The 24,000-nt window shown below is 43.8% G+C and overlaps 1 protein-coding gene across 1 annotated transcript in view; it reads right to left on the bottom strand.

The window, feature by feature from the left end:
• Positions 1 to 24,000, bottom strand: part of pde2a (phosphodiesterase 2A) — a gene marked incomplete at both ends in the record, with an annotated part of 381,434 nt that overhangs the window by 97,655 nt on the left and 259,779 nt on the right. The gene's annotated exons all lie outside the window — the stretch shown is intronic.

Here is a 24,000-nt window from a genome sequence, read left to right as displayed (position 1 = left end):
TTCCCCACTCATTGCCTAGGCCAATTCACAGCCAAAAAATAACTGAAATAAAATAAAAAATACATTTAAAAATAGGCCGATGTGGGAACCAGTGATTGACGCTTGAAGTTGAAAAATCTATGTAGACCAATGTGGGAACCATGTGGGCCTGCCCACTTCCAACCCTTGCCCAGTTAGCCCACATGTAGCCCATGCGGGAACCACGTGGGCCAGCCCATGTCCATCCCATGCCCAGTTAGCCCACATGTAGCCCATGCGGGAACCACGTGGGCCAACCCACTTCCATCCCATGCCCAGTTAGCCCACATGTAGCCCACGCGGGAACCACCTGGGCCAGCCCACTAAGAGTTTTTAATTGTTTTTAACTGACCTACGGGCTGACTAATAAAATAAAATGAATGTATATATAAATCTGTGATATGGCAGACCTATTGCCAGTGCACTCAGGGGAGATGTGTCACACCTGAGTTGACACAAGTGGGAGTGACTGACACAGGCCATTTCCTGATAAAACCACAGATCTGTTTGTGTATGATCATGACCTGATGAAGATCGAAACGTTGTCCAAATAAAGAAAGTCTTTTTGTACCTTATCTGGTGTGCGGGCTCCATCCATTTTTCATTTTCCAGCCCACTTCCATCCCATGCCCACTTAGCCCACATGTAGCCCATGCGGGAACCATGTGGGCCAGCCCATGTCCATCCCATGCCCAGTTAGCCCACATGTAGCCCATGCAGGAACCTTGTGGCCCAGCCCACTTCCATCCCATGCCCAGTTAGCCCACATGTAGCCCACGCGGGAACCACCTGGGCCAGCCCACTTCCATCCCATGCCCACTTAGCCCACATGTAGCCCATGCGGGAACCACGTGGGCCAGCCCACGTCCATCCCATGCCCAGTTAGCCCACATGTAGCCCATGCAGGAACCTCGTGCCCCAGCCCACTTCCATCCCATGCCCAGTTAGCCCACATGTAGCCCATGCGGGAACCACGTGGGCCAGCCCACTTCCATCCCATGCCCAGTTAGCCCACATGTAGCCCACGCGGGAACCACCTGGGCCAGCCCACTTCCATCCCATGCCCACTTAGCCCACATGTAGCCCATGCGGGAACCACGTGGGCCAGCCCACTTCCATCCCATGCCCAGTTAGCCCACATGTAGCCCATGCGGGAACCACGTGGGCCAACCCACTTCCATCCCATGCCCAGTTAGCCCACATGTAGCCCATGTGGGAACCACTTGGGCCATCCCACCTCCATCCCATGCCCAGTTATCCCACATGTAGCCCACGTGGGAACCACTTGGGCCAGCCCACTTCAATCCCATGCCCAGTTAGCCCACATGTAGCCCATGTGGGAACCATGTGGGAAAGCCCACTTCCAACCCATGCCCAGGTATCCCAAATGTATCCCACGTGGGACCCATGTAATTTGCCCACATCAAGCCCATGCCCACGTGGTACCCAAGTAGCCCAACTCGTACCCATGCGGGACCCATGTGGGCGTGCTGGCTGGGAAATGGACCCGTTAGGGTCCATTTGGTTCCATTTGTACACTGTTAGAGTTAAGGGGAAGACCTTGAAATGTGAAAGTTCGAGAAACACTGCTGTAATTACCATGGCACAGCTTAAAGGTATCTTTTACCCCCCCTTGCCCAGAGTAATGAGAGATTCAGTTTGAAGTCCAGTATAATGAGAGAAAATGAGGCCAATTTGGCCAACTGGCAGATGCCAGAAGAAGTCTTTAGAGTTGAAGAAGACACACTCGTGGCTGGAGGATTGTGCCAGTTTGACGCCTGCTTCAAGCATGGGGACAGGGAGGCAGGGGACTCCTGATTGGTGTTCCCTCCCACAGTGGGTCCCTTCAGGGAGCCCCCTGAAGCCCCCTCCAAAGCACTCAATGGAAGCTGCAGAGACTATGTTTGAACTCCACATTGTTAGCCACTTAAAGGACAACTTTGTTTTTTTACAAGGGTTCATATTTTAGATTGTAATTATGCCCCCACCCCCTGAAATCAGTGGGTGTGGGCATAATTAAAATGCGTAATTACATGCGTACAAGTGGCAAAATATGTATTTTTAGACACAATAAGCTGGCAATTTCTTTGTTACTATTTACACCAGCCCTCATAAGTCACATCTGCCCATGAAAGATTGCGGTGCATCTTTGGAATGGAATTGGCTTATGGTGTCTAAAAAAATAAAAAATAAAATACAATTATATATATATATATATATATATATATATATATATTTAGCCACTTGCATGCATGCCTCCAACCTGGGGGCATACATGCAAATCAAAATCGTTAAAATCACAAAAACAATAGAAAGAAGTACCGGTAAATGAAAAAATATGAACCCTTGTTGTAAAAAAAAAACTAAGTTGTCCTTTAACTCACTGAACGCCATAAACGACTATTACGTCTTTGGTCTCCAGTGCCATAAACGCACTTTACGTCTTTTTAATTAATCAAAAGTTTTATCTTTCATACCATAATTGTAATTTAAAAAAAAAATCGCTCTAGAAGTTAGCCATAAGCCTCCGTGACCGGAGCGCCACTACAGATTTGACTGTAGCACCGGTGTAACACAGTCCGACGGGAAACCAGTATAACCGAACATTGGTTCCGGCCGTTTTAATGTTAATCTTAAAACGTTCGTTTATACACTTTCCGTGCTTCCCAGACGAAGTATAAGTACTCAAAAAACTCGAAAAAATAACGCGTTTCCAGCCGTGCCATCCATTCGGCCATCAGAGCCCTTGATAGCGATCGGCAGGGCTCGGAAGTGTTATAGCATGTTAGCAAAAAGGCCTGGCACTGATGTAAACAACTAGGCCACTATCAAAAAAAAATGGACGTGTCTCTTCCTTCTTCTGTTTGTTGATCAGATAGTAGGAGAACACCACCTGGTGGTTTTCAAAGGCCATTGCACTCCAGAGAACACACAGTCCCATTGACAGCATAAACATATCACAATGATCAAGACATCTTACACATGTTCTATTGAAGCCCAAATCTAATGATAGGATATATATATATATAAATATACATGTTTTCCTTTGTAAGAGGGGTAGTGTGGCTTTCGATAGAAGCATAGATTTATATATGTAATTTAAGTACAAAATATGATTTTGGCCCCCATAAAAAGGTAAAATTAAACAAAATGGATGGCATCAGTTTTGTAGATTTTTAATAAAGGGTGGCATTCAGTTAAACATCATCCCTACTCTAGGCGTGGGGGGATTGAGCTATTTCTGGAGAAGAGTTTGGAATCAGAGTAGAAGCTCACACAGAAGAACCAAACTCCCTGCGGTTCCCATTAGTGCCCCAGCAGATGTAGCTTCTCCCCTGCTGACTGCAGAAGCATTCACACTCCATTCAAGTGAATGAGGCTTTGGCCGGACTTGAGAAATCAGATGAGGGTCTATAGACAGATATGTTAACTCATCTAGTGCCATTCGCGAGATGTCTCGCGAAATGTAATCTATTACAGTAGTGCCATTCACGGGATATCTCGGGAAAAGTAATCTATTACTGTAACGGCGAGTACATTACCGAGAAGAATGGCCGGCGGTCCGGAGACGAAATCCGTCGCTGATTTTGTGTCATCACGGCTCCACGAGCACAAAATAGTCCCATCCATAACATTGAGGTGGACGGGGGATCTCATCTTTAATGTCCATTATCTCAAAACTACACTTTAGAAGCTAGGATGGAGGCAGATGCTCGCTTATGTTACACAGTTATAAAAGCTCCCGGTCGGCCATTACACAACTCCACGTGGACACGGAACGGTTCCAGCGCACGATCCGATGACGTCAGACCGGAAGTGATTCGCGTGAGGACTTCTGGCCTTCAAAATAAGATAACGGTGGTGATGCCAGCCTGAAGGTGGCATCGTGGACTTTATAATCCGTTAATTTCAGGGGCACTAAATTAGTTAATTTGGGCATCCTTGCCATGCAAATGTTTGAGAACTTGCTTAAAGGAGGATTTCACCACTTTTCAACCTGTCTTCATATAATAGGTCCTCACTAATGTTCATAATAAAATAGCAAAAAAAAAAGGAGAGCTGTGGGAAGATCAGAAATCCATCGTCTTGTGACATCATCAATTTCCAAAAATAAAATGTATCAATATTTTTGAAAAGAATATTTAGATTTGTATTATCGCGAGAACAATGGCTTCCACTTTAACATTGCAACTTTTCAGGAGTAGAAAGCCTGCATTTTCTATTAGCTTGGATTCCCAATCGATGATGTCACAAGACGATGGGTTTCTGACCTGCCCACAACTCTCCAATGAGAAAAAAAAAAAAAAAGCAATTTTTTAGTGAGGACCAATTATATTAATTATTGATAGGTTGAAAAGTGGTGAAGTACTCCTTTAAACAACCCCCCCCCCCCCCCCCAAAAAAAATGCAACCTGCAACTACTAATATTTACAAGCAAACTTTACAGGAAAACTCGCTTACAATAAGCAGACATGGCAACGCACTGACATGTTTGATTTGACCCACATGGGCAGCGCGAGCTGCAGCCAAAAAACGGACCCTGTTTATTATCTCTGAGTATTTAGGAGTTTAACATAATCTTTTCGTCACCATACTTTCGGTGACAGCAGTGAAATGTATGCGCACAATAATCCAATCTGACCAAATTGGAACAAAGTCAGCGTGAATAAATCTAGCACCCGTTTTTTATCTCCTGAATGCATTGCAGTGTACAGAGTATAATTAACTAATGTGTAATTGTATATCTTAATCAAAGGTTGTGTCGGGCTGAAATAATAACTCTGGTGTCCTTAACTGCACTCAGCAGTAATGTGTCACGTGTTTTCTTAAGGGCACTTTGGTTTTAAATCAAATAGCAACTTGTTCTGAATGCTAAACAGTAAGGGAAACTAGAGATTTCGACCTGGGGATTAGCAAACGTTGCTAACTAGAGTCTTTTTTTCCCCCCTTATCCGTCTGCTTGTCGAATCCGTTCACTACAAGAGATATTTGTGTTTAACCTTGAGCTGGTTCCACCAGAGCTAACAGAGGGGTGGTAAAAGCCAAGGAATGTGTCTGTCACGACACCTCAAACTTAAAGACCTTCTTTTCCCATATTGCACGTTTGGTCAAAACGGACGGTTTTATAGCTTACATGCGGATCATTGCGGTTGTATTTTTTCTTCTCTTTGTGAAAGAAAAGACTTTGAACGGCCGTGAACGGGAGTCGCCGCGTGCACGCCGCCATCGAAAATCAGGTAAATAAAATAGGAAAAGGCTTAATCTACATTAGTTATGGCAAAACCATGGAAGCATAAGTGTTAACCAGTAGGACTCCCTAATCGGGAGATAGGCGACTGTCAGTTCGCATAGACAAACTTTAGAAGGCAATGGTAGCCAATCAGGAGGGAATATGGGAAATGGGACAGATCCATGTTGATGACATGACTGTAGAGATACTGTGTACCGCTTTGCGTGATTTTAAGGGCAAAATCAGTAGGAGCAGTGTTTTGAAAAAAATGTGTTTTGCAAGAATCGGCCTCATGGTGGCGCAAGAAGAGGGCCATGTGAGAAATGAGGGGTTGTGGTTTGGCAACCAAGGAGACAGACTGACTGCCGGTGGAGGTTTTGATAGTAATTGCGACCTGACGGTCGCAATTAGGCCTAGGTGGCCGCTCTTTTCACGTTGGTGGCGAAGACCTCACTTTTATTTTACCCATGGTTCACAACCCATGGTTGAGAACCGGCTGGTGTAGCGGTTCATAAAATTACGGGTGGACCATACGGACGGTTGACGGAAAGCATTTGCAACTGCAAAATTTTAGAGATAATTAGTCCCACAGTAATTCATCGTTCATGAATTCATGAAATATGAATTTGTGCATTCATAATTAAGAGCAATATCCCTTTTTATTTTCAATTAAACGCTTTCGGACAAATATTGAACTATTAGTTTAAATGCCTGGTTAAATATCAACACCATCTAAACCTGCCATTTTCTCTCGGTACATTTACGCAAATCGATCACTGTGTAAAAGGCGTTTTAATGTAGCTTATTTAGCTAGTCCTTCACCTATGGAGATTTTACTGGACTCTCATAACGTGTTTGAATTAAATTAGATCAGTGATCGATTGTTAACCGATTTGTGCCTGAGCGACAAACAGACTGACATGGATCAATAACTGTAAGTGCAAACCAACAGAGACAGCTGGGGAGGGAGCAGGGGCGTCACACCAAACTCTGGGCCCTGGGTACAAGGATTCACTGCGGGCCCCCCATGAATGTTAACTATTGAAAAATAGCAGATATACAAGCTCACAGCGCGCTGCGAGTTTGTAGATCTGCTATTTTTGAAAAATCGTGAAAATGTGCGCAAGAAACCTGTTTCCATGTCAGAGGTGCTCAAACTTTTTCATGTCAAGGTCCCCCCAAAATGATATGTATTTGGCCAAGGACCCCCATCCCAATATTTAGTTCCAGGGACCCCCCAGAAGCAAAATTTTAGTTACAAATGTTTGCTTAAAAAATACATAATATTCAAAGATTTCCACACATTTTCACGACTTTTCAAAAATAGCAGATCTACAAGCTCACAGCGCGGCACTCGGTGCCGCGCTGTGAGCTTGTATATCTGCTATTTTTCAATAGCTAAAGTTACTAGGGCCCCTCCACCTTGGGCCCTTGTAACTCAGTCCCACTTCCCCCCCCCCCCTTGAGACTCCCCTGGAGGGAGGATGAGAGAGTATGAAGTAGGTCTGAAGGTCTGAAAGTAAATTAAGTTTTCAAATAACTGTAGTGGAGTACAAGTACAATATTTTCCTCTGAGATGTAGTAGAGTAGACACACACACACACACACACACAAACACACGCGCACGCGCGCACACACACACTATGGGGCTCGAATCGTGACACGGGGAGTCGGGGACGTTGGTGCGTGCGCGTGCACGCATTCGATTTTATCTGTGTTGTACTGAACGCATGGACTTCTCCTGTAGTTTTTCAATGGCATTTAACTCATTTAGTGCCACCCCTTTCACCACTAGAGGGCGCCCAGTGGCCAGAGAAAATCCCATAGAGATATGCTGGTATATGCAGAAGCCCTGCAGCCATGACTTGCCTGAACACTTTCCTTTGTGCATGACTGCATGTACAGGAAGAGGATGAAGTTAGCTTGAAGTTAGCTATTGGCTACCAAGCATTTTAGAAGCCTTATTTTCGTCAACTTAGCCATGATTAAACCTTGCACACCTCATGCATGGGAAAAAAACAGAGAAGAATGAGCTCTGAAAAATCCAATGCAATCCAGAGTGGATTTGTGCAGTTTGTTCACAGCTTTCAAACAAAAAAATCCGATTGGAAATCCGTTCAGGCATTCTTGAGATAATCGCCCTTATGTTTTACATGTAATGTAAACAAAAATGGCTGCCCTGTATGTTAGATGGGGTTGTATGGGGGTGGAACATGCAAAATCGCGATTGAAATCATGTTCACCAGATTTGATGGGGTCCAAAAAAAAAAAAAAAAAATTCAAAAAAATTTTTTTCAAAAAAAAAAAAAAAATTTTTTTTTTTTTTTTTTTTATATCCCGAACTTGTTCGGGATAGGCACCCTGTGATACGATCATATATCCCGAACTAATTCGGGATAGGCACTCAATGAGTTAATAGCATTACACGTAGGCGTCGCTGGCACGCGTAGCTGTGTGTCTTCATTTAAGTGGCCAGGCGGGGTACACGGGGACGCGTTTAATTAGGCGTTTGTGGCGAACGCATGTGTTAACGCACGCATACATCTTTTGGTCATGTGGCCATCATGCGTGAGACGACACGGTCAAATGCAGCGCCGCCATGAACTGTACGCGTGATTGACTTGTTGCTCTGCTCTGGGACGCACGTGTGAGCTGTGTGCCACCCATTTGATTCTCAGCGCTAAACCTGCGTGTGTGTGTGTAGACGTGTATATCAAATAAAACATCCATCCAGAGTCTGGATTCCAGACGTTCATGCGAGCATGCGTTGGTCTGTCACTGTGGGCTGCATGCTCTCTGTGCTCCTTAGGGCTGGCGTAGCAAATTTGCTTTATATAGGCCTATTTGAATTGAGATAAAATACAGACCCTCAAGGACCACCGCGGTGGTCCTTTGGTGAGTTGGTGGTCCTGGTGGTCCTGACTGATTGAGACTATACATATTTCGTTAATTTATTTATATTTATTTATTTAACTGTTTGTTTTGTTTGGTGTTCCTAAGTTGAGCCCTTCGGAATGGCTGCCTTCTGGTTATGTTGTCAGTTAAATTGCTTTATTTATTATTAGTTTAGTTCTGTTCAGTTATGTTGTGTTTAGACCTTTATTTCGTTATTTGTTTGTTTTGTTTAGTTATTAATTTCAGCTCTGAGCAGCGGCCTTTTCTTCGTCACAATTTATAAGATCGGTGAGTAGGCCTACAGCCTCCTAGCCTTTAACTGTTAGCAATATATACCCAATGGCCAACGTAGAATGTAGTCATCTTGGTCTCTTGTGATCTTATCATTTATTTATAAATGTATTTTATTTAATTTCAGCTGCTTGCTGTCTGATTGGATTATTCGCCGGAGCGAGCGGGCGGTGCGGCCTCCCGGCGCGGCCTTGCGCCCAGCGCTGGATTTTTGGGACTCTCCAGAGAGAGAGAGAGAGAGAGAGAGAGAGAGAGAGAGAGAGAGAGAGAGAGAGAGATCGTTTTGCTCGCTGTGTATGAAAGGCTCTCTCTCTCTCTCTCTCTCTCTCTCTCTCTCTCTCTCTCTCTCTCTCTCTCTCTCTCTCTGTGTTTCAAATGGATGATACGCACGGAGCGAGGAGCGGAGAGAGATAGAAAGGGAGAGAGAGGAGAGAGGAGGGGGGGGGTGTAGACAGACAGATACGTGGTTCTCCTCCTAGTCTCGCCGCTGTTTTAATTATTAGCTTCCAATACTACATTATAGGCCTCTTAATGTAAGGCTACTGCAGCCATGTATTTCATGAGGAGAGCTGGAGAATGGAGAAAGATCAGGGCATTATTACGCAGCGGTCCAGCGGACAGATCACTAGTAGGCTAATATTGCTGTTAAATAGTGTGTTATTTGTCTAATTTGTTAAATTGTCATGATGAGGCAATGCCCAGTGCTCCAATCCACAGTAAAACGAAACAGCTGCGAGCCTGTGACCACTTGTCGCGCTCGTTACACCTCCGTGGTTGCCCTGCGCTAAAAAAGTTGAGATTTCATTCATAGATTCCTCACGCATAACTGCCAAGTATAGGGAATTTAAACATCCCACGAACAAGCTGTGGGTTTGTTTCTTTCTCTCTGTCGTTCTTAACTCTTATACTGCTTTGAACGTTCCTGTTCGCCCCAATCCTCCAGGGACGTCTGTGCCAATACGCCCGTTCGTTCGTTTGATGTTTTTTATGGATTATGATAAAAGTCGTCCTTGCGCAACTTTTGAATGCATAATTGGTCGTCTGTGTCATTTTGAGGACAGCCGGAAACCTTTCATAAAAAAAAAAGTAAACAGACTGTCCTGGCTCCGCCTGCCCAGAGCGACTAGCTGCCAGGGGCGTCAATTGGGTATGGCAGGGGTATGCAGCTGCCATACCTTGACAGGGGGAAATAATAAAAATGTACTTTTCATCGTGCCTGTTGCTAAGGTATGGCAACATGACTGGTGTCTTCACCAGACACCAGTCATGTTGCCATACCTTAGCTTGTTCTGAACTGACGCCACTGCTAGCTGCTAGCAGCATTGAGGGACTATATTGTTTTATGCATCGGGCTGTTAGTAGAGAAAGAGAGAGAGAAACGTTGGTAAAAGCGATCATTTTGTCGGAAATCAGTTGTTTTATAGTATTAGTAGTATAGTAATTGTAGTAGGTAGTAGTATTTAGCAGTACTAGAATATTGAGATGTATTAGGCCAACTCAGCCTCAACTTGCTGGTATCATTCCGCCGAAGTGCGACCCAACCCCCCCTGACCGATAGAAATAAACTTTGTTAGAATTAGGATTACACAACCTACCCGTGTTGGTGACCCAGGACCAGCGCCCATGGTGGTGGTGGTCGTGATGATGACGATGATGATGATGATAATGATGATGAAGAAGAGAAAAAGATCACTGTAGCCATTGTTATTGAAGATAAAAAGATTGAAGAACGTAGGACGTCATCCGCTCCCGACCGGATCAAAAGCCCGAAATTGGAAGCGATCCCAGACTAAGATGGTGCCAGTCGCGAAGAACCGGGGTCCAAAAATGGATCAAGAGCCTCGTGATATTGTGGAAACCGATCCCGACGGAGCTCGACCCCCGTGTAGGATGGATCCCCCCGCCCGGGGGCTCACATCGCCGCAGCAGCAGAGACCCATGTACCGCCGCGAAAAGACGGACAAACTGGGCGATTTGGCCAATGAAGAATGGCTTCCGCGTAGAGACCCCTCGGAGAACAGAGGCCACGATTCTACTGTCCAAAGTAAGACTTCCAATCCAGTGCATGTATGTATTGTATAGTTGTATACTGTATATAGTTGTATACTGTGTGATAACAGAGCATCCGTGTGGAACTGGAAGCCTGGGATGGGGGGATGGTCAGTGGGTAACGGTTTTCCATTGCGACGTGTTGCCACTCCGACATTGGGATCCGGTCTAGAGCCCGCCTACTGCATCCGGCTATTTACACGTACACATACATGCAAGAAATGTTTCCGTATCCGGACCGGATCAGTAACTTGATCCAAGCAGTTAGGATCCACGTGCTTTGTTTGTTTTTGTCGCTACTCAGGACACACGTGGAGTTCCTATCACGCGCGTGCACGTACCGCGTGTAGTGTACGTGCACTGCACAGCCTACTAAGATTATTTGATGGGAATTTAGGATTTATTGGCTTAGTTTGTGTGTGCGTGCGTACGATGCGTGTGTGTGTGAGAGAGAGGGAGAGGTTTCTTTTTATCGTCATCATCATCATCATCATCAGTAGCTGATGATGTAGCTTTTCAGTTCAATTCAAAGGAGCTTTATTGGCATGAGAAAACATACGTTTACATTGCCAAAGCAAGTGTTACAAATAAAAACTGTTGAAAATGGGGAACATAGTTGGAGGGAGTACAGCTTTGTGTAAACAGAGCTATGTTGCATTGTGACATTTTATATAGGTATACAGGGTATAAAGGGAATTTCACTGTGACAGTAAATGCATGGTAACTATTTACTATAACTGCATTTTATGTTATATATGAACTTATTGTAAGTCATTTGCTAAATGTCAAAATTGTAAATTGATTTGTTTAGATATAAACTATTTGATATTTTCCTGGCTATGATTTTAGATGATGAGTCGACGATGATGATGAGCCTACTTCTTCATTTCCACATCGTGGTCGTCCAAGGACAAGGATAGGTAAAGAAAAAACAAACTTTTTTCTGTAAATCAGACTTAGCACCATGCACATGCTCACATAGACATCAAAGGGGGCTTGAGCCCCTGCCCTTTTATCCATCTGTAAAAAGTGCCCTCTCCAGACCATGAATGCTGTTTTTACATAATTACTATATATATATATATATATATATATATATATATTTGTGTGGTAAGCAGGAAGTGCATAGAATGTTAGAGAGGCAGGGGTTGACATTTCTAAAACGGCCTTTTGATGAAAATAGTAGGCCCCCAACCTCCACGCATTCTGCTGTGACGCGTTGTGAGCTTGAAGGTGTACTATTTTTCATGTATTTTATAGTAATTATGTATTTGTATAATTTACAGATCGACCATGGGCTCGTGTACGAGTCACACAAGGATGTGTGTGTGTGTGTGTGTGTGTGTGTGTGTGTGTGTGTGTGAGAGAGAGGGCGTCACGCATTCTGCTGTGACGCGTTGTGAGCTTGAAGGTGTACTATTTTTCATGTATTTTATAGTAATTATGTATTTGTATAATTTACAGATCGACCATGGGCTCGTGTACGAGTTCAGCAGACCCGGTGGAGCCCTTCCGGAGGAGCCTGGCTGGAGTGAAACAGAATGGAGCCCCAGGCCCTGTGCAGGCTGAATGACACACACGCACGCACGCACGCACGCACGCACGCACGCACGCACGCACACACACATATACACTCTGTAGACATGTAGTGTCACAGTGAGATAAAGAGAACCCTGAAAGCTGAAGCAGGATTCAGGCTGAAGCTCATGTCACTGTGTCAATGTTCTGCACTGCTCTTACTACTGCTCTTACTTCTCTTACACACTAAAAGTGTGTAAAAAGACACTTTTTCTTGTTTTTATTTTTTTGAATTTGTTTGTAAACAACCACTGATCATAGGTGTGATGTTACTGAAGCCAACAATAAAAGGCTAAAGAGAGATTTCTGCCTGAAAATGTATTCTTCACAAAAATGCATTTTTCTCAGCTTTATGTTCTCAAAGAGCTGTTTTTAGGCCACATTCTGCAGCTTCTAGCTAATGAACAGAACAAGATAAAAGCTCGAAATCTTTTTCTGTTGCAAAGTAGACATTCTATTCTACGTTGCCATATAATTGTTGTCTTTATAGTCGAAACCAAATTTCTCCAGTAGGCCTTCAAAGATGAGCGACAATTCTCAATTTAGCTGGCAGTGGATGGAGCTTTTTGTTCAATTCTGTGGCAGTAAAAGAGTTAATCTTGTTCGCTTTCGCTCTCTTTTTCTCACTCGATCAGGCTATCTCTCTCTCTCTCTCTCTCTCTCTCTCTCTCTCTCTGTGTGTGTGTGTGTGTGTGTGTGTGTGTGTGTGTGTGTGTGTGTGTGTGTGTGTGTGTGTGTGTGTGTGTGTGTGTGTGTGTGTGTGTGTGTGTGTGTGTGTGTGTGTGTGTGTGTGTGTGTGTGTGTGTGTGCCGATCATCATCATAGATTCAGAGCCTAATAACTAATATGTAGGCCTACTGGTAGCCTATTTGCTCCGCCTAAAAATAAACACGGAATGCATGCCAAAATGTTGCGTGATGCCTAATCAATGGTTGTTGTGATAATTGATTTGGGTGCACGGTGGTCGCCCGCAGTGAGTGCACCTTCAGGCTGGCTGTGCATGCATTCATTATCATTATTCATTACTGTCTGAAAAGTCATCCAATAAACTGAATAAAGACTACTATGTGAATTGTGAATAACCCTTTACCTTATACTGTCACTGCCGGCCTGCCGCTGTGATGTGATGTGATGCATTTTGAAGGTCCATGAAGAAGTAATCCGTTATTTGGGGTGACCAGAATGCAGGATAGACTATCATTAGTTGGCTGACTGAGAATATAATGCCACAATGGTTTAAGTTATCTAATGTAACTTTGAGAAGCGCAGAGCTGGTCCATTCAGACCAGCTGCGGGACTGCTGCGCTAATTGGGTTAACTCGTTGACCCTATAGCAGGCGCGTACGCTTCATTAAGGCGAAAAGGCCGTCGCCTTACATTTATTCTGTAGAAAATGTTAAAAATAGCCCCCAAAGCACCCCCAAGCACCCAAAAGGCCCTGCTAATTTCAAGAATGTCTCTCAACCCCCCTTGCACACTCGCTGGGGAAGGCAGCCAGCCAGTTCTTTGGGATGTAAATTGCTTCTCCTCGCCTTTTGTTCCTGTGCGTCTTTTGTTATAATGGTGTTACAGGGCAGGGGAGGAGATTTTGGGCCATTATCACCTCTACCTGGCTGAAAGGTGGGCTACTGTATAAAACAGGCTCTCAGACTAGCCTTGATTCATTACTGACTGAACTCCAACATGGGACCACCAGCTAAGAAGAAGTTCACCCGCTCCAGTTCACCGCCGCCAGCAAAAGCAAGCCGCCTTCTGAAGACCTCCCTGCCGCCGCTTTGGAGCCGCCTTCGCCACCTTCCGAAGACCTGCCTATAGGGCCTAGGCCTACTTGCGCTATTCGATTTATAATTGAAAAATGGAAATGCAATGACAGTAGGCCTATTAATTCATTTATCTATCTGTCTGTCTGTCTGTCTGTCTGTCTGTCTGTCTGTCTGTCTGTCTGACAGAAATAATAAAATGTTTATATGACCTTTTACAAATAATCAAACTAGGTGCTTTTGGGACCTTCGTTTTTCTTTTAAGTGCAATTAAATTGTGATCACTAAAACCAATAGATATTGATACAGATTTTGTGCATTTTTCTGGAACATTTGTGAAAAGGTGGTCGATACATTTGGATGATTTCAACCCATTGAAATCATCCATTGAAGTCATTAGCTCCTGCTGTGACATCAAATGAATATGGTCCACCAATTAAGGTTCAAAGCAAAGGCAATTGTGGTGATCGAGGATTTCGGTGTCTGGAGGTTTATGAGTGGAGTTTTTTTTTTTTTTTTTTTTTTTTTTTTTTGTGGGGGGGGATTCGACAAGAGATGACTATTTTCTGAGGAGTTGCTCACAGAGTCAGATAAAAGGAAAGTGCCACTGGAGTGAGGAGAAATATTGTATGTATCCTATAGGCTATGCCTAAAATAGAATATTGCAGGCCAAATCGTGGCAAATGGAGACGTTTTACGCGCAGCGAAAGCCTGGGCTGCGAGGAGAGATTGATAGAGCAGAGAGGGAGGGCGAGAGGAGAGACAGCCAGGTTAAGATAGAGAGAGACGTTGAATATACATTAATATCTTGCTAAACTAAGTATAGGCTCTATATAATTTGTCTGGTTTATTGCAGGGTTTAACGCCGCTGGTTTTATTTTTTGATCGCCCGTTTCCGACCGCGATAAGCGCCGCAATTTTGCTGGGGTGCACTGTTGATTTGTATACATTTGAAAACTTGAATTGGGACCAACATTGTGCATCAGTAGGCCTATACCGTTGTTATACCTACATTTTTATGTTAATAATCATTCATAATTCTATTGTTTTTTTGTTTTACCGTGGAGTAAATCTCATGTCTATACTTTGAAAGAAATATGCCAGTTCAGCTGTGAAAGATCACATCTTAAGCCTGGACTTTGTTTAATTTGGTTTCTAATTTAGTGCGTAGACAAAACGATATAAGATAATACAATGTATAAAAAGCATATAAGTAAAGTGTCCCTCTGGGATGAAAGCTGCTGTTGGATGTTTTCTGTCTGGCATCATAACTAGTTTCGAATACCGTTATGTGGTAGATGTGCGCACAGTGTGTGTTGGGTCACAGGGGACGGGGACGGTGGGAGAGAATTAGAAATTAGTAAAACAGACATTCATTGAGAATTTGAGAAAAGGCCTTCTGAATGTTGATGGGTTTTTGGAGAGCTGTCCAAGAGCCCCAAATTACGCATGAACGAGAAGTAAGCTGCGTTTCAGAGAGAGAGAGAGAGAGAGAGAGAGAGAGAGAGAGAGAGGCCGCCGCTGCAACCCATTTTGTGCCCGACTGCGCGCTTTTTCAATGCACCACCCACATATCAAATGAATTAAACAGAGCAGGCATCACAACCATTAATCTGGCATCACGCATGCTTGCTTGCATGCATGCATGCATGCCGTGATTATTTTTAGGCGGCGAAAATATGAGTTATTATGATGATCATGATTCTTTTTTCTTTTTCTCTCATTTTTTGGTGCACTTTGGCACAACCATTGCTCTACACAGAATGGAAACGACAGTTACCAGACTACCAGTAACTAGGCTAATCATCGACAGAGGGAGAGGTTCATATGGATACAGCCAAAAGCGACCTTATCATTTAGTTGACAGCGCCATGCAGCCGTTAACTGCTGCTGCTTATTTATTTAGGAAAAGAAACAAATGACAGAAAGAGAGAGAGGGAGAGAGCGATCGATCCACTCAGAGTTCATTTAGGCCTACGTGTATATTCGTTTTTCCAGAGGGGCGATTTGGTTGCAGCAATAGGCCTACATAACTTAGCGCAAATGTGTGCATGTGCGTGTGTGTGCGTGCGTGTGTGTGTCAGTGTGTGCGTGTGTGTCCAGAAACGTTTTGGAAACGCCACCTTAATTGTCTTCTTGGCTTGCGATCATAAATAGCCTACGAATAACGAAACCACAGCAAAATATCCTTCATCAGATAAATTAAGGGGACTGGAGTAAAGGGATATAAGAAATTGTCCATTTTAGAAGTAGGCCTATTTAAGCCTTTTTAAGCACTTGTATATGGAGCGATTGGAGCCTATTAGGCTATCTTATAGGCCCATGGGCCGCCAGGCGCACACATATGGATTGTTTATGTGATGATGATAATGATATAGGAATAGGACTAATGCAACAGCGCGACAATAGGTGCATTTCATTGACCAATCTGATCTAAATAAAGACAGACAGACAGACAGACAGACAGACAGACAGACAGACAGACAGACAGACAGACAGACAGCGTCGTGCACAACTGTGCGACTTGTCAGTAGCTATATATTCCATGTCCATCAGTTTTGGGCCGACGATAGGCTATCATTTGATAACAAGACAGACCCCAGCCAAACTGCGAAAAATTGCCGATCTACAAGCTCACAACGAGGTGTGTCTACAGACTACACAACATGCATGCTTGCGAGTTTGCAGATCTGGTGAGCTACCCCAAGGCATACTATAAAGCTTTGATTAGATTAGATTAAATAAGCCATGTCACAGTGACCCATTGTAATTTGGCAACTTTTTTGAGCCTATTGTTAAATCAAGTAGGCGTATAGACTATATTTATTGCTCCTAATAATTAACAAATTAAGCCAGCAATATAGCCTACATTACAGCTACGTGATTTCATCTGTTCTGTAGGATATTATTCAATCATTAATGCGGGGAATGGCGCGTCGTTGCTGTCCGTGGCTCCCCGGGGCTCCGGTGGGCCTGGCAGGCTGGCCCAGGTGCCCACTGAACGGCGGGGTGACAGGCGGTGGTCCGCGGGGCCGGGGGACCACTGGATGAAGCTCCGATGCTGCCTGGGTGTTGGCGCCGCCTCGGTGGACGCACAAAGCCTTATTTCTCGGTCAATTCTCAAGGGATTTTTCTAATTTTAAGTACTGTATATCTGTGAAGTGTCTGAATACAGTGTATATAGGCCTAAATGTTTTAATTGTCCCTCCATCAAACCATCAAGCTTGAAGTACAGGAATAATACTAGGCCGTTACAAGATTGCGTTGAGAGAGAGAGAGAGAGAGAGAGAGAGAGAGAGAGAGAGAGAGAAAGAGAGAGAGAGAGAGAGAGAGAGAGAAAGAGAGGGAGAGAGAGAGAAAGAAAGAAAGAAAGAAAGAAAGAAAGAAAGAAAGAAAGAAAGAGAGAAAGAGAGATGGGGGGGAGATGCACATAAACTCATTCCTTTTTTTTCTTCTTCTTCTTCCACCCCTATGAACTGCCGCTCTACGCACAGCTGAATCGTTCGCTTATAGAAGCAGCGGCCGCGCATTGCTTTTGCAAAAATAGAAGGGCTTTTTTTTTCCAGTCAGTGCCATCCTTTTTTTTTTTTTACATGACGGGTCACGCGTACCATAGTGGAACCATAGTGGACATTTACATGACGTGTCCACGCGTACCAATGCAGGGCAATCGTGTGCGCCGGAGTGCCACTGGAGCAGAACTAACGCATGCACACACGCATGCATATCTAAACAAAAACCATGCTGCACAAGATGCGTAGCAACGTTCAGAAGGCATTAAAAAAGCTTCATACACACACACACACACACACACACACACACACACACACACACACACACACACACACACACACACACACACACACACACACACACACACACACACACACACACACACACACACACACACACACACACAGACACACACAGAGCTGGTAGAGTTGCTGTGGGTCCTGGCTGTTATTCCAACAGAGCCTGGTCTCCAGTAGCATCACTAACATACTGGAGACACATGCACTGTAGAATACAGCCAGACCAATGGAGAGCCCCCACGTGCACGCACACACACACACGCATGAACGCACGCACGCACGCACACACACACACACACACACACACACGTGCACGCACACACACACACACACACACACACACACACACACACACACACACACACACACACACACACACGCACACACGCACATGCGCACACGCGCACACGCACGCACAAACACACAAAGTCACATTCAAGGTACTTTTTTGTCATATCTTGTTTTAATTCTATGTTTTAACGTATTGTTGTTTATTGTTTATTTTAGCTGAGAACCTTGCATATCTCACCTGCACTTATCTCCATGCTTTTTTTAATAATGTTAACCTTGTACTGTTTTTTTTTTTATTGTGCAAATAATCAAATAAAAAATATCTCTGTTACAAGTAAAAGTCCGGAATTCAAAATGTACTTGAGTAAAGGTAGTAAAATATTGGTATCAAAAAGATACCAAAAGTAGAAAGTATTCATTACGCAGAATATCCCATTTCACAAGATTTTAAATGCATAAAATGTATATATGAATGTAAGGTTAATGTATGTTTCGAAATAATAATCAAAATCTATAAAAGTAACTCGTAACAGGTTTTCAAATAACTGTATAGTGGAGTACAAGTATAATATTTTCTTCTGAGCTGTAGTGGAGTGGAATTTGAAATATTCTGGTACAATAAAAAAAAAGTACCTAAAAATTGTACAAAGTACAGTAAATGTACTTAGTTACTGTACACCAGTGGTTCTCAACCTTTTCAGGCCTCAACCCCCAAAATAACAATACTTGAACGGGGGACCCCTCCACCCTGACGAGCACTAAGAGTTGAGGCATTACATTTTTATTAAGACAGTTCTATTGTGAAAATAGCAGATCTACATGCTCACAACGCCGCGCGTTGCGAGGCGTTGTGAGCATGTAGATCGGGTATTTTCACAATTTCTGCCTCTAATATTTGACGATTTGACCAATGTTTAATTTGTCATTTTAGACGGATTAAAAGGTCCTTAAATTGTCACTTTAGAAATGTGCGATACCCTCTATAGACTTACACTTCATGTTTGTTTGTTTACTGTTGAGTGAGAAAACATTGTTGCACGTTAAGTTAATCATCTGTGGACCCCCCAAAATAATGTGGGGACCCCCCTGGGGGTCCTGACCCACAGGTTGAGAACCACTGCTGCACACCACCGCACGCTCGCACTCTTATATCACGTCTCCTCTCCTGGCGACGAAATTAACTGAACTGAAATGAAAGTGCAGCAAATTGACAGTTTGTTGCCCTGTGTCATGTGCAGAGTCACCAGATGGAACGAGAAGTCAGATGACGATAATAGAATAATAAAAGAAAACAGCAGGCAGGAACCCACCAGATGGAGGTGAAATGAAGACAGGTGAGAAGAGAAAACAAACGATGAGAGAGAGGAATATTCCACTGAAGAAGGCACGCGTGCACGCACACACACACACACACACACACACACACACACACACACACACACACACGCACGCACGCACGCACGCACGCACGCACGCACGCACGCACGCACGCACGCACGCACGCACGCACGCACGCACGCACGCACGCACGCACGCACGCACGCACGCACGCACGCACACACACACACACACGCACACACACACGCGCACAGGTGATAGACCGCTGGTATAAAACAATACAGTACAGTTGCCATGGCAATGATGAGGCTGACCTGGCTGCCGCTCAGCTGGAAGAACAGGTGTATAGCGCTTATTAAACCCACCACTGTGTGCGTGTGTGCGCGCGCGCGCGCGCGCGCGTGCGTGCGTGCGTGCGCGCGTGCGTGCGTGCGTGCAAGAGACAGAGAGCGAAGGAGAGAAAGAGAGGGGAGATAGAGGTGAACAGAGGAAAAGAGAGGGGGAGACAGAGAGAGAGAGGGGGTGGAAAAAGTACTCACATATTTTACTTAAGTAAAAGTATCAATACCGCAATATGGAAATACTCTGTTACAAGTAAAGGTCCGGATTTCAAAATGTACTTGAGTAAAACTATGAAAGTATTGGCATCAAAGTGTACTTAAAGTACCAAAAGTAAAAGTACAACATGTTTGAAAATAGCTGCGACGCGTTGTGAGCTTGTAGATCGGCTATTTTCAAATAGCCTAGGTATAAAATAGGGCTAAAGTGGATTAATGTATGTTTTACAATATAATCATTCACATCTGCAAAGTAACTAGTAACTAAAGTTTTCAAGTAATCGTAGTGGAGTAACAGTACAATATTTGCCTCTGAGATGTGGAGTAGAAAACTGGAACTACTCAAGTAAGTAAACCTCAAAACTGTACTTAGTTACTTTACACCACTGCAGACAGAGATAGAGAGGATGGGAGAAAGCGAGGGAGAGGCAGAGAAAGGAATGGAGAGAGGCGAGAAATGAGCATTATTAGTGTGGGAGAACTGAGGACCCGGTATATGAAGATAAGGCTGGAATTCTATACATTTTCTAAATCCTTGTTTTCTAAAGTTTTTTTTTTAAAACGTATGTTTCTACATCAGTAGTTTTCAAGGAGCCCTAGAATTATATGTATTTGGCCGCCGACCCCCGTCTCAAAATACGATGTATCGGGGACCCCCCAGAAGCAAATATTTGAGTTACAAATGTTCACTTTAAAAATGATATATTGAAAGATTTGCAAAATTGTTCATGATTTTTAAAAGATAGCAGATCTACAAGCTCGCAGCGCGGACACTCGGTTCCACGCTGTGAGCTTGTATATCTGCTATTTTTCAATATTGCGTTTTTGGTCAATGCGGCATGCATGGCACGTATTGCTGCCAAACTATACAAACTCATTTTTTTTACAGTAGCCTATCTCACTATTGACCGCAGCCTCAAGCAACGTCCGAGCAAATGTATAATTCAAGCGTTCTTCTCCCTGAATAATCATCTCTGTTGGCTGGAAACCTTGTTATGTCCAAAACCTTGTTATGTCCAAAACCTAAAAATGTCAGGATTCAAATAAGAAAAGTAGCAGATCTAAAAGCTCAAAACACATTTGTGGATCTGCCACTTCTGGTGCCTTTGTGTGACACTGTAGTGCAGTGGTTCTCAACGCTTTTCATATTCAAGAACCGTTTGGTTCCATTTTACGCTCTCAAGAGTTAAAGATCTATAAGGGTCCATTTGGTTAATTCCAACTATCCATTATTTAGCAGGTGACCACCTGGAACCCCCCCTCAAGGACCACTGGTGATCCCCGGACCACTGGTTGAAAACCACGGCTGTAGTATGATCAAAGAGGTGTTAATTTCACACAAAAAGTTTGAATATGGAGATAAGAGCAGGGGTCTTCAACAGGGGGTCCGGGACCCCTAGGGGGTCCTCAGAGTTACTACAGGGGGTCCTCCAAATCTTCCAATCCTTTTTATGTTAACAACTTGAACCCTAGTGTCCATATTCTGAGAACTGTAGCCAAAAAATAGCAGATCTACAAGCTCACAACGGCTCGCAGCACGAGGCGGTGTGAGCTTGTAGATCGGCTATTTTCGGCAAAGAGGTTTGGTGTAGAGGGGAAAAAAGCAGGCTAAGTAAAGAGTGAAAGTAAGCCATTTACCATTCGAGGGTCGTGGGTTAACCCACGACCCTCGAATGGTAAATTGCTTTTCTACCACTTCTACCATATAAATGAAAGAAAACACAGTTGCAACTTGCAAGGTTATTTAGTTACAAACTGCAACACACCTGTGGGCGGGGTCCATGAGCCAACTCAAGGTTGTTGACTGATTTACCAATGTTTCAAGCCAATCAGAATCCAGTATCTGAACATGTGACCACAAAAAGTGGTAGAAGGTCAAGTTTATTAGGTAATGACGGCTCAAGTGGTATCTGAAAACACAAATTGACATGAATCCAAAATACACTGATGTTTGTGTGCTGTCAAACAATGAAACTATATGGAATCTGAAAAGGTTGTGGGGGTCCCTGCTTCATCTTCTCTCTCAACTAAAGGGGTCCCTGGCCTGAAAACGTTGAAGACCCCTGGATAATGGGGTTTCTGTCCCACAGCAACGGCATCATGCAAAGAAAGTACAAGTGAATGGCAGGAACGACATGCAAAGAGAGTACATGTTGCAGCAGAGCTTGCGTGAGCGGAGATGCTTGTACAGACTGGCAATGAGCTTAAACCGGGGAAAGAACAGCGCTCAACACAATGTACCCGAGCTCCGGCGTGATTGTTTTAATTAGCAGCCATTCGACAAGCTGTCTTCATCACGCTATACGATACCCTGATGACGACAGCCTGTCGAAACGGCGGTAATTAAAAGAATCTAAATGGAGCCACGATGCGTGCCGTGCCGCCGCATTTATCCCCGTTTGGAAAATCTTCGCGCGCTGCCCCGCAAATGTTTCATCTGTTCTAATCAGACTCTTCTGTGCTCACAATTGAATCCCTCTGCAATCCAATTAATTGCAATTCATAAAACTTGATAGTTTCGGTCCTTGATTTTGATTGGCTGCAGCTGCTTTCAAAGTCATGGTAAAGTGCTCCGTTCTCAAATGGTGGGCCTCAGAGCACCATGGAGGTGCTGCCCACATAGTTCACTTTAAACCATTCATTAACTCATTGACTGCCACAACATGAGTTTCCCAGGAGAGGCGACATAGCCAGGGACCAGTAGCATTTCTGGGTTTCTGATCCGGTCAGGAGTGGAAACAACCTACAGTACGTCATGTTGTATTCATCAGACAGAATACACTTTGGCCGGAACTACCAAACCGGAAACAGTTTTGATACAAAATAATTCCCTGTGCTCAAGGGCATTATTTTATGGCCCACCGAATAAACCCCTTGATGTGGCGTAGTTTTGCTTATTTTGGAAAAGTTTGTTTGGTATATATAGATAGATACCTTTATTATCCCAAGGGGGAAATTCAGTTGTCCAGTTGTAGCACAGCAGTATACAGTTATTTACAAAGTTACAGAGAAGTAAGAAAAAAGATAGATAAGATGAAAGAAAAAAAGAGCAGTACAGTACCAATTAAGAGAAGGTGCATCAATAGTAGTACAGTACCAATAAAGAGAAGGTGCATCAATAGAGGGGGCGAATAATATATAAGTATATATACATAAAGTGTCTTACAAAAAGAGACCATAGCAGTCAATGCTAATTAGTGCAACAAGTATCTCACTGTCATTGTTAAACAAAGCAAAATACTCAGAAACTACCAACACAACCTAATAGTGCAATGTCAAAAATCAGTGCGAAAAAACTAAAAAACAGATATCCATAACAAATATCCATCTTTTAGTCCAAGTTTTTCAGCCAACTTTTCTGCCTTCATTGATAGTACACAGTGGAGAGAGAGAGAGAGAGAGGAATCAGGGAGTGACACGCAGCAAAGGTCGTCAGGCTCGGGAATTGAACCTGCAACTTTGGCTGAATTAGAGCCTATATGTGGCATGTGCCTTTTCATTGGCCATAATATTTTCTAACCATTTCACTAAAGCAATAAGACATGCAAGGCCATGCTTTTTTAATGGCGATTTCAGAACAAGCAGGACTGTAGTGTACAACCCCCTTTAGCGGTTCTGAAATCACTGAAACCCACAGCCGCTTTGGGCTTATTGCTTTAATAAGTCTCATCCCCCCAAACCCTTTTGTTTTGTATGCTTTTCCCTGGCGTAGGCACTGGTGTTGTTGCAGTGAAATGCAAACTAACCTTGAAACATTTAAAACCGGCTGTGACAGTTATGAGTTCACCCCCCGGATGAGAGACTGGCCAATTCTAAAATGTCAACTGCTGTCACTCAGGGGATGATTAAATATCAATGGCCTCTCCACTGCACCAGTAGCTGCATGCGAAGAGCGACCGCTCCAAATAAAGTGCTGCAGTGAACACCAGCACACTGCTTATAGCAGGGCTCCTCAGAGTGGGTGGCACCCTAGGGTGCCGTGAGGCCAGTCCAGGGGTGCCTCAGAATACTTTGATAATATCTACAATTAATTAATATCACTTGTACTTAGTAAAATGGACCTGAGTTGCACTGTACTTTTTTCAGCCTACAGTATACGAATTCTCTTCACCAAAAATAGCAGATCTACAAATTCAGTATGCATCACAACGAGCTTGTAGATCGGCTATTTTTAGTGAATG

Source organism: Nannobrachium achirus (assembly GCF_963921795.1).
Source record: "Nannobrachium achirus genome assembly, chromosome: 8".
Classification (NCBI taxonomy): Eukaryota; Metazoa; Chordata; class Actinopteri; order Myctophiformes; family Myctophidae; genus Nannobrachium; species Nannobrachium achirus.
This window is presented reverse-complemented; position numbering and strand designations above follow the sequence as displayed.